The sequence below is a fragment of the Sus scrofa genome, chromosome 1, assembly GCF_000003025.6.
Source record: "Sus scrofa isolate TJ Tabasco breed Duroc chromosome 1, Sscrofa11.1, whole genome shotgun sequence".
Lineage (NCBI taxonomy): Eukaryota > Metazoa > Chordata > Mammalia > Artiodactyla > Suidae > Sus > Sus scrofa.
The window spans coordinates 246,032,295-246,049,058 of record NC_010443.5 but is presented as its reverse complement, the minus strand read 5'-3'; the positions used below and the strand labels follow the sequence as shown (position 1 = coordinate 246,049,058).

The window sequence follows — 16,764 nt, the reverse complement described above, 5'->3', positions numbered from 1 at the left end:
ATGCTCTTGGATTGGAAGAGTCAATATTATCAAAATGACTATACTACCTAAGGCAATCTACAGATTCAGTGCAATCCCTATCAAATCACCAAGGACATTTTTCACAGAACTCGAACAAAATATTTTAAAGTTTGTTTGGAAGCACAAAAGACCCAGAATAGCCAAAGACAATCTGAAAAAGAAAAATGGAGTGGAGGAATCAGGCTCCCGGACTTCAGACTATAATACAAAGCAACAGTTGTCAAAACTGCATGGTACTGGCACAAAGACAGACATATACATCAGTGGAACAGGATAGAAAGCCCAGAATTAAACCCATGCACTTACAGCCAACTAATCTATGACAAAGGAGGCAAGACTATACAATGGAGAAAGGACAGCTTGTTCAATAAGTGGTGCTGGGAAAACTGGACAGCCACATGGAAAAGAATGAAATTAGAACACTCCTTAACACCATACACAAAAATAAACTCCAAATGGATTCAAGACCTAGATATAAGACCAGACACTATCAAACTCTTAGAGGAAAACATAGGCCACTCTCTGACATAAATGACAGCAACATCTTCTCAGATGCACCTCTCAGAGTATCGACAAGAAAAACAAAAATAAACAAACGGGACCTAATCAAACTTCAAAGTTTCTGCACAGCAAAGGAAACCCTAAACAACACAAAAAGACAACCCACAGAATGGGAGAAAATCTTTGCAAGTGAATTGACTGACAAGGGATTCATCTCCAAAATTTATAAACATCACCTACTGCTCCATACCAAAAAAACAAACAAGCCTATCAAAAAATGGGCAGAAGATCTAAACAGACAATTCTCCAAAGAAGACATACAGATGACCAAGAAACACATGAAAAGATGTTCAGCATCACTCATTATTAGAGAGATGCAAATCAAAACCACTCTGAGGTACCACCTTACACCAGCCAGAATGGCCATCATCCAAAAGTCTACAAACAATAAGTGCTGGAGAGGGTGTGGAGAAAAAGGAACCCTGTTACCCTGTTGGTGGGATTGTAAACTGGTGCAACCACTGTGGAAAGCAGTATGGAGATTCCTCAGAAAACTAAACATAGAACTACCATTTGATCCAGCAATCCCACTCCTGGGCATCTATCTGGAGAAAACCACCACTCGCAAAGACACATGTACTCCAATGTTCATTGCAGCACTATTTACAATAGCCAAGACATGGAAACAACCTAACTGTCCATCGACAGAGGAGTGGCTCAAGAAGAGGTGGTATATATACACAATGGAATATTACTCAGCCATTAAAAAGAATGAAATACCAGCATTTTTAGCAACATGGATGGACCTAGAAGCTATCATGCTAAGTGAAGTCAGCCATAGAATTAGACACCAACATCAAATGCTTTCACTGACATGTGGAATCTGAAAAAAGAACAGACGGAACTTCTTTGCAGAACAGATGCTGACTCACAGACCTTGAAAAACTTATGGTATCCGGAGGAGACAGTTTGGGGGGTGGGGGATGTGCCTGGGCTGTGGGATGGAAATCCTGTGAAATCAGATTGTTATGATCATTATACAACTATAGATGTGATAAATTCATTTGAGTAATAAAAAAAATGGAAAAAAAATTGGTGCCAATAGCCTTGCTCAGCCCAGGGTTGCCATAAACCTTCAATTTGTAAAAAAAATGCAATATCTGCAAAGTGAATTAAAGGAAATCACAATAAAACAAGATATGCCTGTATAGGTAATTATCATGTGAATGTAGAGGGGTGGCATTATCAAAAGTATCCTCATGGCCTTATGTGTATTGAACATGAAATTGCAGGACATTCTGTAGGAATAACTAAGGTCCTTTTGCTAAGGTCTGTACAATCTGACTTGCCCTGGGGAGTTAGTAGTTCCAACCAAAGTAGTTAAAAGCAGGTAAAAGACTTTAGCAGAAAAAATTCTCCATGAAAGAAGTTTGTTGATGACTTTCTCTCATTACTTGGTGTTTAATTTGTAAATCTTCTGATACTTTTCCTTTCTTCTCTCTCCTTTCGTCCTATCCCCCAGGAATAACAGTGAAGCCCTGATAACAGTTCAGTATAGGAAACTAAATTTCAAAGGGACCATTAAAATTTATTTTTCAGTACTCTCTTGTTAGAGTTGTAAATAATCTATTAAAAGTTTTTCTTTTTACATAGGATAACTTTTTTTCCTAAAAGAAGTGTAAAGAAATTCATAATGATACTTTAAAAAATTCATTTGCTGTTCTTGCCTCAACTGGAGTCTTATCTTGCATCATACATTTAAGTTGACAAGTTTTCTGTGGGTTTAAAAAATATTTTTTTTTAGTATCGGAAAAAATCTTTTCTTAGGGGATCTTGTAAAGACTGCTTTAATAAAGAGTAATTTCTTGGTGTTGTGTGTGATAAAAATCCTCTCTCATTTAATTTATAAATTCAGATATTTGAACTTTCTAATTAGTAAGTCACACTAAATGCTGCCTTGTTTCCTCAAAAGAAGGAAACAAATTAGCTTCTTCCTCAATGGCACATTTATCTTTTTTCATTTAAATCCCACACAGTTATCCAGTTATCTAATCATGCTGATATTTCAAAGCCTCAGTATTTGTCACTATTTATTTTTTTTTTTGTAATCATAAGACATTTAGATTTTCTTATATAGAGTATAAACTTTATAAAATTTTTGCCAGAAATATTTGTAATCTCAAGACAAGAATTCTTACACTATGTCACATTTAAATTTGTCCAGTCTTTTGGGACTGTCTTGCCACTGGACAGTGTGATAAAATGATTTTAACTTCCAGTTTTGCAAGCATAGTATGTCTTATATTTTATCAGCTATTACATTAGTAAATAGATGTGATCTGAATTTTTTCTGTCAGTGAGAGTGTCAGTGGTATAACAGAGAGAGTAGTATGTCAGTATGAAATTCAAAACTGATTTTCAGCGTGGACTTTAATCAAGACATGACTCTTTCTAGCAGTATAACAATATCAATTATTACTTTTTTCTATCATCAAAAGCCAAAAAGTCCAATCAAATAAACATGGACTATGATAGAATACAGTGATTTGAGTCCCAACACTTAAGTTTTGGGATAAAAAGAGTGTCATTATGAAGGAGAGGGAGGAAGAGGGAGGGGGAGAAAAATATTCTAATGATGAAAAGAAGTTTAGTTTAAAAATAAAAAGAAATTTTGTAAGAACATAAGATGCAGGGATGCAAAACAGTGGGGAGGTGTAAAAATTTACTGAAAGATGAAGCTAAAGAGTTACATCGGATCTAAATCTTGGACAATTTTGAAGGTCATTTTAATTCTTAAATTTTTTTTTACTGCTTTATTGAAATATGATTGACATACAAAAAACAATAGACACTTAATTTGTTCAACTTGATGTATTTAGAGATAAGTAAATGCTCATGAAACCAACATCATTCTAAATGCCATAAACTTATCTGTTACCTCTAAAAATTTTTTCCTGCCCTTTTTTTTTCTTTTGTGGTAAGAGCACGTAACACAAGATTAAACCCATTCAGCAAAGCCTTTAGTGTACAATATAACATTGTTAATCATAGGCCCTATGGTGTACAGTGGATCTCCATAACTTGTTAATTCTCTGTAACTAAAACTTTACCATGTGACTGATAACCCCTCATTTCCTCCTCGGCTCAGTTCCTAGAAACCACCATTTTACTCTCTATTTCCATGTTTCTGACTATTTTAGATTCCACCTATAAGGGCAGTTACATGGTATTTGTCTTTCTGTCTGGCTTATTTCACTGTATGTAATATCCTCCAGATCCATTTGTATTATCACAAATGACAAGATTTCCTTTTTATTTTTCTTTTGTTAAGGTTGAGTAACACTCCATTGTAAGTATATACCACATTTTTTTCTTTTCTTTTTTTTTTTTTAGGGCTACCCTTATGGCATATGGAAATTCCCAGGCTAGGGGTCAGATCAGAGCTGTAGCTGCCAGCCTATACCACAGTCACAGCAACGCCAGATCTGAGCCATGTCTGCAGTCTACACCACAGCTCATGGCAATGCTGGATCCCTAACCCACTGAGTGAGGCCAGGGATCGAATCTGTGTGCTCATGGATTCTAGTTGGGTTCATTACTCCTGAGCCACTACAGAAACTCCCTCTGTACACATTTTCTTTATCCACTCACATGTTGATATGCATTTAGGTTGTTTTTTATTTTGGCTATGTTAATAATGCTGCAGTGAACATGGGAATGCAGATATCTTTTTGAGATTCAGGTTTTGATTCCTTTAGTTATACATCTAGAAGTAGAATTGATGGATGAAATAGCAATACAATTTTCTGATTTATGTTTTCCTGATTAGTGATGATAAGCACTTTTTTGTATGCCTGTTGGCCATTTGTAAATCTTTGGAGAAATTTTTATCTAGTTTCTCCCTCATTTTAAAATGGGATTAATTAGGTCTTTTTTTTTTTTTTTTTTTTTTTTGCTGTTGAGTTGTAGGAATTCCTTGTATATTTTGGATATTAACACTTTTTCAAATATATAACCTGCAAATATTTTTTTCCCATTCTATAGATGGCCTTTTCATGTTTTTGTTTTCTTTGATTCAATTCAAATTTTAATTTGATTCAATTCCATGTGTCTATTTTTGCTATTGTTGCCTGTTTTTTTTGATGCTATGTATAAAAAATCATTGTTCAGTCCAGTATCTAGAAGTTTTCCCTCTATTTTTTAAGAATTTTGTTGTTTCAGGTTTTATATTTAAGTCATAATCCACTCTGAGTTGATTTTTGTATATGGTGTAAGATGAGGGTCCAATTTCATTATTTTGCATTTGGCTATCCAGTTTAACCAAAATCGTTTATTGAAGAGACTGTCTTTCCCCCATGTGTTTCCTTAGAATCTTCATCAAAGATCAGTTGATCTTATATGTGTGTGTTTTTTGCCTGGGTTATCTCTTTTGTTCCACTGTTCTAAATGTCAGTTTTTAATGCCACCACTGTACTGTTTGATTATTGTAGCTTTACAACATAATTTGAAACCAGAAGGTCTGATTTCTTGCTTAAAATTGCTTTGACTGTTCAAGTCATTTGTAGTGCCAAATAATTTTAGGATTATTTTTTATATTTTTATAAAAATGTTATTGGAATTTTGATAGAGATTGTATTGAATGTAGATCACTTTGGGAAATATGGGTATTTTAACAAAATTAGCTATTCTAATAAACACAAATGTCCTTCCATTTATTTGTGTCTTTTTAAATTTCTTTCATCAATATTTTAGTTTTCACTGTATAAGTCATTTACCTCCTTGTTAAGTTTATTCCTAAGTATTTTATTCTTTTTGACGCTATTGTTAATAGAATTGTTTTCTTAATTTCTTATTTGGATAGGTTGTTATTAGCATATAGAAATACAACTGATTTTTGTATATTGATTTTGTACTCTGTGACTTAACTGAGTTTGCTTATTAATTCTAACTTTTTTTGTGGAGTCTTTAGAGTTTATGTATGTAAGATCATGCCATTTACAAATAGCTATAGTTTTACTTCTTCCCTTCTGATTTGGATATCTTTTATTTCTTTTTCTTACTTAACTGCTCTAGCTAGGATTTCTAGTATTATGTTGAATAAGAGAGGTAAGAGGACATCCTTGCCTTTTCCAGATCTTAGAGGAAAAGCTTTTACCTTTTCATTATTGAGTATAATGTTATCTGTTAGTTTTTCACTAATTGTCTTTATTGTTTCAAGATATGTTCCTTTCATACCTAATGGGTCGAGAATTTTTGTCATGAAATGTTGTTGAATTTTTATGGTTTTTATACTTTATTTGGTTAAACTGATATATTTACATTGATTTATTTGCATAAGTTGAACTATCCTTGCATCCCAGGGATAAATCCCAGTTTGTCATGGTATATTTATCCTTTTAGCATGTGTTGTATTCAATGTGATCATATCTTATTGAGGATTTTTCATGTATGTTTATCAGGAATATTGCCCTGTAGTTTTCTTTTCTTGTGATATATTTTCCTGGCTTTGGTATCAGAGTGATACTGACTTCAGAATGAGTTTGGAAGTGTTCTATTTTTGTCATTTGCAAAAGAGTTGAAAATGGATTACTATCAATTCTTCTTTGAATATTTGGTAGAATTCACACATGAAGGCATCTGGCCCTGTGCTTTCCTTTTTGGGAGTTTTTCTGATTGCTTTTTCAGTCCCTTATTTGTTTTGAATCTGTTCAGGCTTTCTATTTCTTATTGATTCAGTCTTGGTAAGATATGTGTTTCTAGGATTTTCTCCATTTCTTCAAGGCTGTCCAATTTGTTGGCATATAGTTGTTCATACCTGTTCTTTATGATCCCTTGTATTTCTGTGACATCAGTTGTAAAGTCTCCTCTTGCATTTCTGATTTTACTGGTGTCTTCTTTTTTCTTAGTCTAGCTAAGAGTTTTTCAAGTTTCTTTATCTTTTCAAAACAACAATTTTTAGTTTAATCAATTTTTAAAATTATTTTTCTGTTTTCTATTTGGTTCATTTCTGTGCTATCTTTATTATTTCATACCTTTTGATGTTTTGTTTGTTCTTTTTCTAGTTCCTTGTGGTGCAAATTTAAGTTGTTTATTTGAGAACTTTTTCTTTGCGTAGTGTTGATCACTCTAAACTTCCCTTTTAGTGGTAATTTTGACACATCTCATTTTTTTGTGTTATACTTTTGTTTTTGTTTGAGATCTTTTTGTAATTTTCTTTTTTATTTCTTCTTTGACCCAATAGTTGTTTAACAATGTGTTGTTTCTATGTATTTATTACTTTTCCATTTTCTTTCTATTATTTATTTCTAGTTTTATTCCATTGTGATCAGAAAAGATGCTTAGATCTTTTAGGCTTTAGTCTTCTTAAGTATGCTAAGACTTGTTTTCTGACCTAACATATGATTTATTCTGGAGAATTTTTTGTATGTATCTGACAAGGATGAATATTCTGCTGCTGTTGGATGGAATGTTCCATACATGTCTGTTAGGTTCATTTGGTGATAATGTTTTTTATGTCTGCTCTTCCTTTTTGACTTTGTTTAGATTAACTATCCATTTTAGAAAGTGGGGCATTGAAGTCCCCTACTGTTATTCTATTGCTATAAATTTCTCCCGTTAGATCTGTCAGTTTGGTTTTTATATTTAGGTGCTTTGACATTGGGTACATATATATTTGTAATTGTCATATCTTCCTGAAAAATTGATGTTATTTTCATGGTATAATGCCTTTGTTTGTTTCCTGTGATAATTTTTGACTTGAAGTCTATATTCTGTATAAGTAGAACTACCTCTCTATTTTGGTTCTCATTTTCATAAAATGTCTTTCTTCACTCAATCACTTGAAGCCTATGTGTTCTTAAATCTAAAGTGAATCTCTTGTAGGTGACATATAGTTGAGTCTCATTTTTTAATCCGTTCAGCAACTCTTTCTATTTTGATTATGAAATTTAGTCTATTTACATTTAAAGTAACTATTGATAGGTAAGGACTTACTATTGTCATTTTGTTAATTGTTTTCTGTCTCTTTTGTATCTCTCCTATTTATATCTTCTCTTGTCTTTGTGGTTTTATGCTTTTTTTGCAGTGGTATTCTTTGATTCTTTTCTCTTTATCTTTTGAATATCTACTATACTTTTCTATGTTTACCACTGGGTTCGTATCAACATTTTAAAAATTACAGTAGTTCCCGTTTAAGCTGGTACAACTTAACACAGTTGCATGTAATAAGTTTACACTTTACTGTCCCTGTTTATATAATTTCTTTTTGGCTGTGCCCATGGCATGTGGAAGCTCCTGGGCCAGGGATCAAACCTGTGCCATAGCAGTGAACAGAGCTACTGCAGTGATAATGTCAGATACTTAACCTGCTGCAACACAAGAGAAATCCAGGAGTTCCTGTCGTGGCGCAGTGGTTAGCGCAGCGGTTAACGAATCCGACTAGGAACCATGAGGTTGCGGGTTTGGTCCCTGCCCCTGCTCAGTGGGTTAATGATCCGGCGTTGCTGTGAGCTGTGGTGTAGGTTGCAGACGCGGCTCGGATCCCGCGTTGCTGTGGCTCTGGTGTAGGCTGGTGGCTATAGCTCTGATTGGACCCCTAGCCTGGGAACCTCCATATGCCGCGGGAGCGGCCCAAAGAAACAGCAAAAAGACAAAAAAAAAAAAAAGAGAAATCCAGATTTTGCTTCTTTTTTTATACCTTGTTTTTATTAACAAATATCTGTGGTTATAGTTATACTACTACACAAAAGACTACTTTTATCTTTTAATTTATATGGTTGTATTAAAGTGATTTACATGCCACCATTATAGTGTATAATAATACGTGATTGCATATATATTTATCTTTGGCAGTGAGGTGAATATTTCATATACTTTCATGCTGTTGTTTAGCATCTTTTAGTTTCAACTTGAAGAACTGAAGGTGAGGAATTCCTTTGATTTTTGTGTGTCTGGGAAAGTCCTTATCTTTCTTTTTTTTTTTTTTATGTCTTTTTGCCATTTCTTGGGCTGCTCTGGTGACATATGGAGGTTCCCAGGATAGGGGTCTAATTGGAGCTGTAGCTGCCAGCCTATGCCAGAGCCACAGCAACGCGGGATCCAAACCACATCTGCAACCTACACCACAGCTCACAGCAACGCCGGATCGTTAACCCACTGAGCAAGGCCAGGGATCGAACCCCCAACCTCATGGTTCTTAGTTGGATTCGTTAACCACTGCACCATGACGGGAACTCCTCTTTATTCATTCTTAAAGGATAGTTTGGCTGGGTAAAGTATTTTGGGTTGGCAGTTTTCTTCTTTCAGTAGTTTGAGTATATAATCTTACTCTCCAACCTGCACAGTTTCTTCTGGAAATCTGCTGAAATTCTTATGGGGAATCACTTGTATTTAACAAGTTGCTTTTCTCTTGCTGCTTTAAAAATTCTCTCTTACTCTTTGACTTTTACCATGTCTTCACTTAGATTTATTTGGGAACAGTGTATTTGGAGGGTTTTTTACCTTCATGAATCTTTTGTCCATTTTTCTTCCTGATATGTGATATTTTCAGTCATTATTTCTTTTAAAAGCCTTCTGGCCCCTTCTCTTTCTGTTCTCTTTGGGCCTCCCATAATGTGAGTGTTGATTCTTTGATGATGAACCATAAGTGCCACAGCTTTCTTTGCTATTTCAATTCTTTTTTTCTTTTTGTTTCTTTAATGAGATAGTTTCAAATGACTTATCTTTGAGTTTGCTGAGTCTTTATTTTTATTAATGTATAGTTGATTTACAGTGTGGTGCCAGTTTTTACTGTACAGCAAAGTGACTCAGATTATATATATACACACACATTTATATATATATATATATATGTAGAGATATATATACATATATATGTGTATATATATAAATACATGTATATCTATGCACACACATTCTTTTTTAAAATATTTTTTCCATCATGGTCTCTCTCAAGAGACTGCATATAGTTGCCTTTGCTATACAGTAGAACCTTATTGTTTATCCATTCTCAATATAATGGATTACATCTACTAACCCCAAACTCCCAGTCCCTCCCCCTGCCCCTTTGGCAACCACAAGTCTATTCTTGTCTGTGAGTCTCTTTCTGTTTTGTAGATAGGTTCATTTGTGCCATGTTTTATAGTCCATGTATATAATACCATATCATACGGTATTTGTCTATTTCCAACTTCCTTCATTTAGTGTGATAATCTCTAGTTGCATCCATGTTTCTGTGAATGGTATTTCATTCTTTTTTATGGATGAATAGTATTACATTGTATATTTGTACCACAACTTCTTAATACATTCATCTGTCAGTGGACATTTAGGTTGTTTCTATGTCTTAGCTGTTGTGAATAGTGTTGCAATGAACATAGGGGTGCATGCAGATGTACCTATCTACAGAAAAGAAACAAATTCGTGGACATGGAGAACAGACTTGTGGTTGCTGAGGGGGAGGGAGTGGGATAGACTGGGAGTTTGGGGTTAGTAGATGCAAACTATTGCATTTGGAGTGGATAAGCTATATATAAAACTGGGTCACTTTGCTATACAACAGAAATTGACAGAACATTGTAAATCAACTATAATAAAAAATTTAAAAAACATAGGGGTACATGTCTGAATACATGGCCAGGAGTGGAATTGTTGGATCATAGTGGTGGAATTGCTGGTAGTTCTATATTTAGTTGTCTGATGAACCTCCATACTGTTTTCCATAGTGTTTGTACCAATTTACCTTCTTACCAGCAGTGTAGGAATGTTCCCTTTTCTCCACACTCTCTCCAGCTTTTGTTATGAGTTTGTTTGTAATTCTTTCTTCTACTTGATTGTGTCTGTTCAAGCTCTGTATTGAATTTTTCATTTTTTCAGTCATTGTATTCTCTAGTTCCAGGATTGTTTGGATCTTTTTTTCATGGTTTCTATTTCTTTCTTCTCATTTTTTTCATTGTTTTCCTGATTTTACTTTGTTATCCATCCATGTTCTCTTGTAGCTCATTGAGCTTCTTTAAGATTTTTTAAAAAAATTCTTTGTCAAATAGCTCTTGATTCTCCATTTCTTTAGGGTTGGTTATTGAAGCTTCACTACTTTCCTTGGATGTGTCATTTTTCTTTGTTATCTTTATAGTTTTGTTTTGATGTCCATGCATTCAAAGGAGCAGTCCCCTCTTCTAGTCTTTATAGATTGATTTTGGAAGATATTGATCTTCTCCTGTTGGATACCTAGACAGCCAGGATTGCCTTCAGGATTGCAGTTAAATGGAGCTGGAGGTGGGTTAAAGGGCTGCTTTTGTGTTTGCAGTAGGGTCCATGGTTGAGGATATGGGTGTATGTGACGTATGTGCTGGGTAGATAAAACTGCTTTCAAGATCATGGTGAGGTGGGGCTGATGCTTGATCATGGGACCACTTCCAGGTTTGCAGTCAGAACTGAGGTTTGAGGACCTATTACTGGGGGTGGTTTAGGCATTGTTCCTACTAACTGTGCATAAGAGAAGAGTTGGTGGCAAACCAGGGACAAGCAGAACCAAGTCTATAGGGGGATAAGATTGCTTCTGGGTCTGCAACTATGTACACAGGTTGTGGGCCTGCTAGTGAGGTGTTGGTCTGCTTTCTCAAAAAATTTTTCTCACTATTATGCTCCACTGGTGTATAGCAACTCTCTAACTAGATCCTGAAGCTCCCACAGAGAGACTTTTGTTTGCAGATGGTTGCCAAATCTGTGATTCTGTTACGGAACTAGGGCTGAAGACCTCTTATTCTGTTGTCTTGCTGATGTCAGTCTCTCACTTTAAGAATTTTGGAAATTGTTCCAAGAGCCAGGAAAAACTCCTGAAGAAGAAACATTTCATAATGAGAAAATAGGAAGACAATATGGTGTAAATTTATATAATGAGTAAAAGAAAATACATTTTACTTATTACATTTAGCTATCACTGTAAAACACCCAGGAGAGAAGTATGGCCTGTGGCTATATATTTGGTTTCATCAGTTGATTGATGATTCATTGTAACAATGAGAATGAATGAGTTTCCCCTATGAAATAATATTGGAATTTTAGGTGGTGTCCAATTTGTGGAGAGACATTAATATCAGGTCAGTGTGTTTACATTTTTGATAGAAGGTTCAATGTAAGTTTTTTTAAATAGTTAGTGATGATGAAGACCATGAATTAGAAAGATTAATTTGGAAGGTAGACATACTGTACAGAATTAGGAAAAAAATCAGAGATTGTGAAACCACTTAGAACATTATTATAACATCCAAGCTAAAAGGTTGAAAGAAACATGAGCTAGGATCAGGACAGAGGCTGAGAAAAAATGGGTTATATGGCCTTAGGAATAAAAGAGGTCTGTGTTGAAATCCCATCTCAGACACTAATGTTCATATTGTTTATAATTATATAGAGGAATGTAGCCACTCATATTTGTTTGAAAGAATTGAATTATTTCTGTTAATTTTGAGAACTAATAGCCTACTCTAAAATATAACCTCCAGTTCTAATAATAAACTCAAGTGATATTGTCCCAAAGAATACAACTAAGAATAAAAAGTAGAAAATGTAGAAGAACAGATTTTGACTTCATATAAAAGTTTGTTTCTAACAGTTAATAATTAGATTACCTCTGGAAATGATGAGCTCCCTATTACTACAGGTGTGTAAGAAAGGATATATTACAGCCTAATATGGATGTTTTAGAGGGTATTCAAGTATAAAGTGTAGAACCAGGTACTTGTATTTCTGTGAAATTTGATTTTTGTGTTAATGGAACTTTAAATATTATTCGATAGGTTAGAAACTTCTTTATCTTGGATAAAGATAAGATAAATTGCATCTGATTTTGGTATCCAGGAACTATATGTGAAAGTCTACAAATAATTGAAGTCAAGGTCTTTGGATGATAATGAGGATATGACATGCCTTTGTTGATAATATGTCTCAAAGGTTTGCCTCAGAACTCCCGCTGTGGCACAACAGGATTATCAGGATCTTTGGAGCACTGGGGTGCAGGTTTGATTCCCAGCCCAGCGTAATGGGTTAAGGATCCAGTGTTGCCACAGTTATGGCTTAGTTCTCAGCTGCATCTCAGACCTGATCCCTGGCCTGGAAGCTCCATATACCACAGGGTGGCCAAAAAAAAGTTTTGCCTGATATCTTTCACCATGAAATCCTTCATTTCATTGGATAGGTGAAGATGATGATGCTGTTATCTTTATTTTAATTACATACTTGTTATTTTTGAAATTAATGACGTATACATATGACAAGGTTCTGGGGCTCCATGTTTCTAAATCACTGGTATGATAGTGAGAACTCATAGTTTTAAAAAAACTGCCTGAATTTCTTTTCTGTAGTGATTAGTAGAAGCTTTCATCTGGTTTTTGGGGTAGACTCAGTTCTTTTTGGGGTAATGACCACAATGAGGAGTGCTTTTAGTCATAAACCATATTTATATATTTCTATTGGGTTAAGCCTAATGCTCATAGAAGAAGGACATGAATAGGCCTCAGCACAAGAAGCTAAAGATAAATTGGCTTTTTTTTTTTTTAGATATTCAGGCAACATTGCAGCAATGAAGCCTGATTAGCATGCCTTAAGTCACATGCCACCCTGAATGAATCACTGGTGGCTGGGATAGATATTCATTTGTCATTGACTCAGTTTATGTTTCATGATTATTATTCGATCAAGGTAGTGTGGTCAGGCTTATACAGAAAATTATGGACTGAAAAGAGGGGATAGTTCATTCCTCAGAATGAAAATATGCATTCTTTGACAAGATGAAGGGATCCTGGACAGACCAAAATAATATATACCTCAAGAGACTGAGAAAGATGATAGGAAGAGAGAGATGAAAGAGAAAGATATAAGAAGGAGGGAGGATGGGTGGGAGATAGAGGAGGGTATGGGGATGAAGGTGAGGGAGAGAGAGCAAGCATGCTACAGAGAGTGAGACACAGAGTAAGATACAGAGACACATAAAAAGAGATATTCATTAGGAACAGTATGCATCATGGTCTCTATGGGACCAAGAGGCATAGATGCCTATGACTAAAAAGACTTCGAAGGATGTTTGCTGTTGCAAAAATGAGAATGCTGCATTTGGCTTTATAATAACAATGTTATCATAGTGAGTTCTGCCACTTCATCTGTGAATATCAAAATATATGTTTTCCCCAAATATAGATATCACATTTCTTAAACTCTTTCATATCTTCCATGAGTGGAGTTGTCTAGCCAAGATTTTATTCATGGCCTCTTTCACCTCCTTATTCCTCAGGCTGTAAGTGATGGGGTTCAACATCAGGGTTGCCACTCCATAAGAAAGCCCAATGATCTCATCAGAAGTGTTTGTGCCCTTTGATTTGGGCTTCATGTACATAAAAAGTGCTGAACCATAGAATTAAATTACTACAGCAAGGTGGTCTGAACAGGTGGAAAAGGCTTTCTTTCTCCCTTCAGTGGAGTTAAGTCTTAAGACGGTATGGAAAATGAAAACATAGGAAATAAAAATTAACAATAGGGGAATCACCAAGAAAATGATACTTGCTATTGTTACGATAAACACATTGATGGTGATGTCTGAGCAGGTGAGTTTAAGAAGAGCCAGTAACTCACAGGTAAGATGATCAATGATGTTATTCCCACAGAAAGGCAACACCATTGTCAGGACTGTTTGCACTAAGGAGTTCAGACAGCCTATGATCCAGGATCATGCAGCCATGTACTCATACAGCACTCTGCTCATGATGATGCAGTATCTTAGGGGGTTGCAGATGGCCACATAGTGGTCATAGGCCATCACAGCCAGGAGCACACACTCAATGGAGCCCAACCCCAGGGAGACAACCATCTGCAGAGCACAACCAACAAAGGAGGTGGATTTTCTCCCAGAAAATATGATGAGCATTGGAGGAATGGAGGATGATGTGTAACAGATGTCCAAGAATGAGAGGTTCCCAAGGAAGAAGTACATGGGGGTGTGGAGGCGAGAATCTAGGATGCTGATGATAATGAGGAGGCTATTTCCCAGGAGGATTATCATGTACATGATGAAGCAGAACATGAACAAGGAAAGCTGGAGTTCTGGGTATTTAGAAAGCCCCACAAGAAAGAATTGTGTTACAGCTGAGTAATTCTTCATTTCCATATGTCTATGTTGCCTGCAGAGTTCAGATAAGGATGTGACTCTGGGAAATTTAAATTTATAATTTAATTTTAGAAGTCACTTAACTTGCCTTTTTGTTTGATTTTTGGAATATTTCTGGGCATCAGGAAAGTCCTGAATATAATTTTAATTTTATCGATGATGAAACTAAAACACTGAGAGATCTAATACTTTATAGGGTGATGCAATAACAGCGGCAAAACCACCAAGATCCCCAAGAATTGTGCTGTCAAGTGTTGGGCCTCTAATATAGTAAGAGGGACAACATAATTCTAAATGTAGATATATGGCAGTCTCATTATTAATGCATATTTTGAAATGAGAGCTTTTTTTTTTATAAATGAAACTTGTTTTATTTAAAAAATAATACATGTCTAGTCACTTATGATGGAGCATGATAATGTGAGAAAAAAAGAATATATAAATGTATGTGTAACTGGGTCACCATGCTGTACAGTAGAAAATTGGAAGAACACTGTAAACCAGCTATAATGGAAAAGAATAAAAATCATTATAAAAATTAAAAATAAATAAGTGATACATTGTTGGTAAAGTGATGTCAGCATCATGGCCATGTAAGTCATTATTCCTTTCCCTCTCCCTTGATTTGCAATCAATCAGACAACCATAACTGAAAAAAAGGCCTCTGCATCACAGCAGAACACCTGAGAGATCCATCCATCTGTGCACTCAGAGTGGGTTTATTGGACCACAGAGGAGGTAGCAGAGCAAGGGCCGTGACTGCAGTGCTGGCAACTGCAAAGGCGGTGACAGGAGGCAGTCTGTCAGTGATCCGTCACCATCCTTCTGGCAGAGGAAGTGGTGGGTGAAGGTGGTGAGTGGGAGGTCTGCCCAGCCAAACGCACTGCAGCTAGAGGGACCAGTTGGTCTTTCTGAAGAGAGACCACGTATACTAGTGGGAGGAAAAAGAAAGGGAAGTAGGCAAAGAGTACTGAAGGAGAGCATCCCCTGAAGTCTCTCTAGGAGTGAAGAAGACTGCCCATGGACCTCCAGGACTACCGTAGTGGAGGATCCCCCTATTTACCATGGGCACACCCAAAGCCCCAAGTACTAAGTACACACCGCCTTCTGCTCTGCTGCCTTTTCTTCTCCTTCTCCTTCTCCTCTCCTTCTCCTTCTTCCTTTTTTTTTTTTCAATGTGCATGCTCCCAGTCTTAGCAGAGAGTCAGTTCTGGTAAGAGAAACCAAGATTATGCTACAATACCACCTTTGGAAAACAAAAGGAAACTTCCTAACTCCCAATCTGGTGAATTATTAGAATCAAAGTAAAGAAAGCCTTGCTTTAATAAGAAAGTTGTTTGCTACTTCAAATACAGCAAAAGAGGCACTTCTCATCAAACACCATAAAAATCACAGTAATGATATTTCCAAATACATTCTAAGAGGCAAGCATTACTTTGATACAAAAACCATGTAAGAATACCATAAGAAAACTGTAGATACATATCCCTGATGAACATAGAAGCAAAAATTCTCTACAAAATATTAACAAACAGAATTTAAGAACACATTAAAAGAATTATACATCATAACCAATGGGATTTATCCCTGAGATGCAGAGATGGTTCAACATATGCATTAATCTGTGTAATGCAGGAGTTCCCGTCGTGGCACAGTGGTTAACGAATCCGGCTAGGAACCATGAGGTTGCGGGTTCGGTCCCTGCCCTTGCTCAGTGGGTTAACGATCTGGCGTTGCCATGAGCTGTGGTGTAGGCTGCAGACGCGGCTCGGATCCCGTGTTGCTGTGGCTCTGGCGTAGGCCAGTGGCTACAGCTCCAATTGGACCCCTAGCCTGGGAACCTCCACATGCTGTGGGAGCGGCCCAAGAAATAGCAAAAAAAGACCAAAAAAAAAAATCTGTGTAATGCAGATTAATTAAAGGAAAGATAAAAATCATTTCGCTATCTTATAGATACAGAAAAAGCATTTGACAGTATACAACATACTTTTGTGAGAAAAACTCTTAACTGGCTGGGTGTAGAAGGAACATACATTACATGATAAAGTCCATATATAACAAACCCACAGCTAACATTATACTCAATGGAG

General features: G+C 35.9%; 1 pseudogene; it reads right to left on the bottom strand.

Moving 5' to 3' along the window:
* Nucleotides 10,315-15,025, bottom strand: LOC106509226 (annotated as a pseudogene).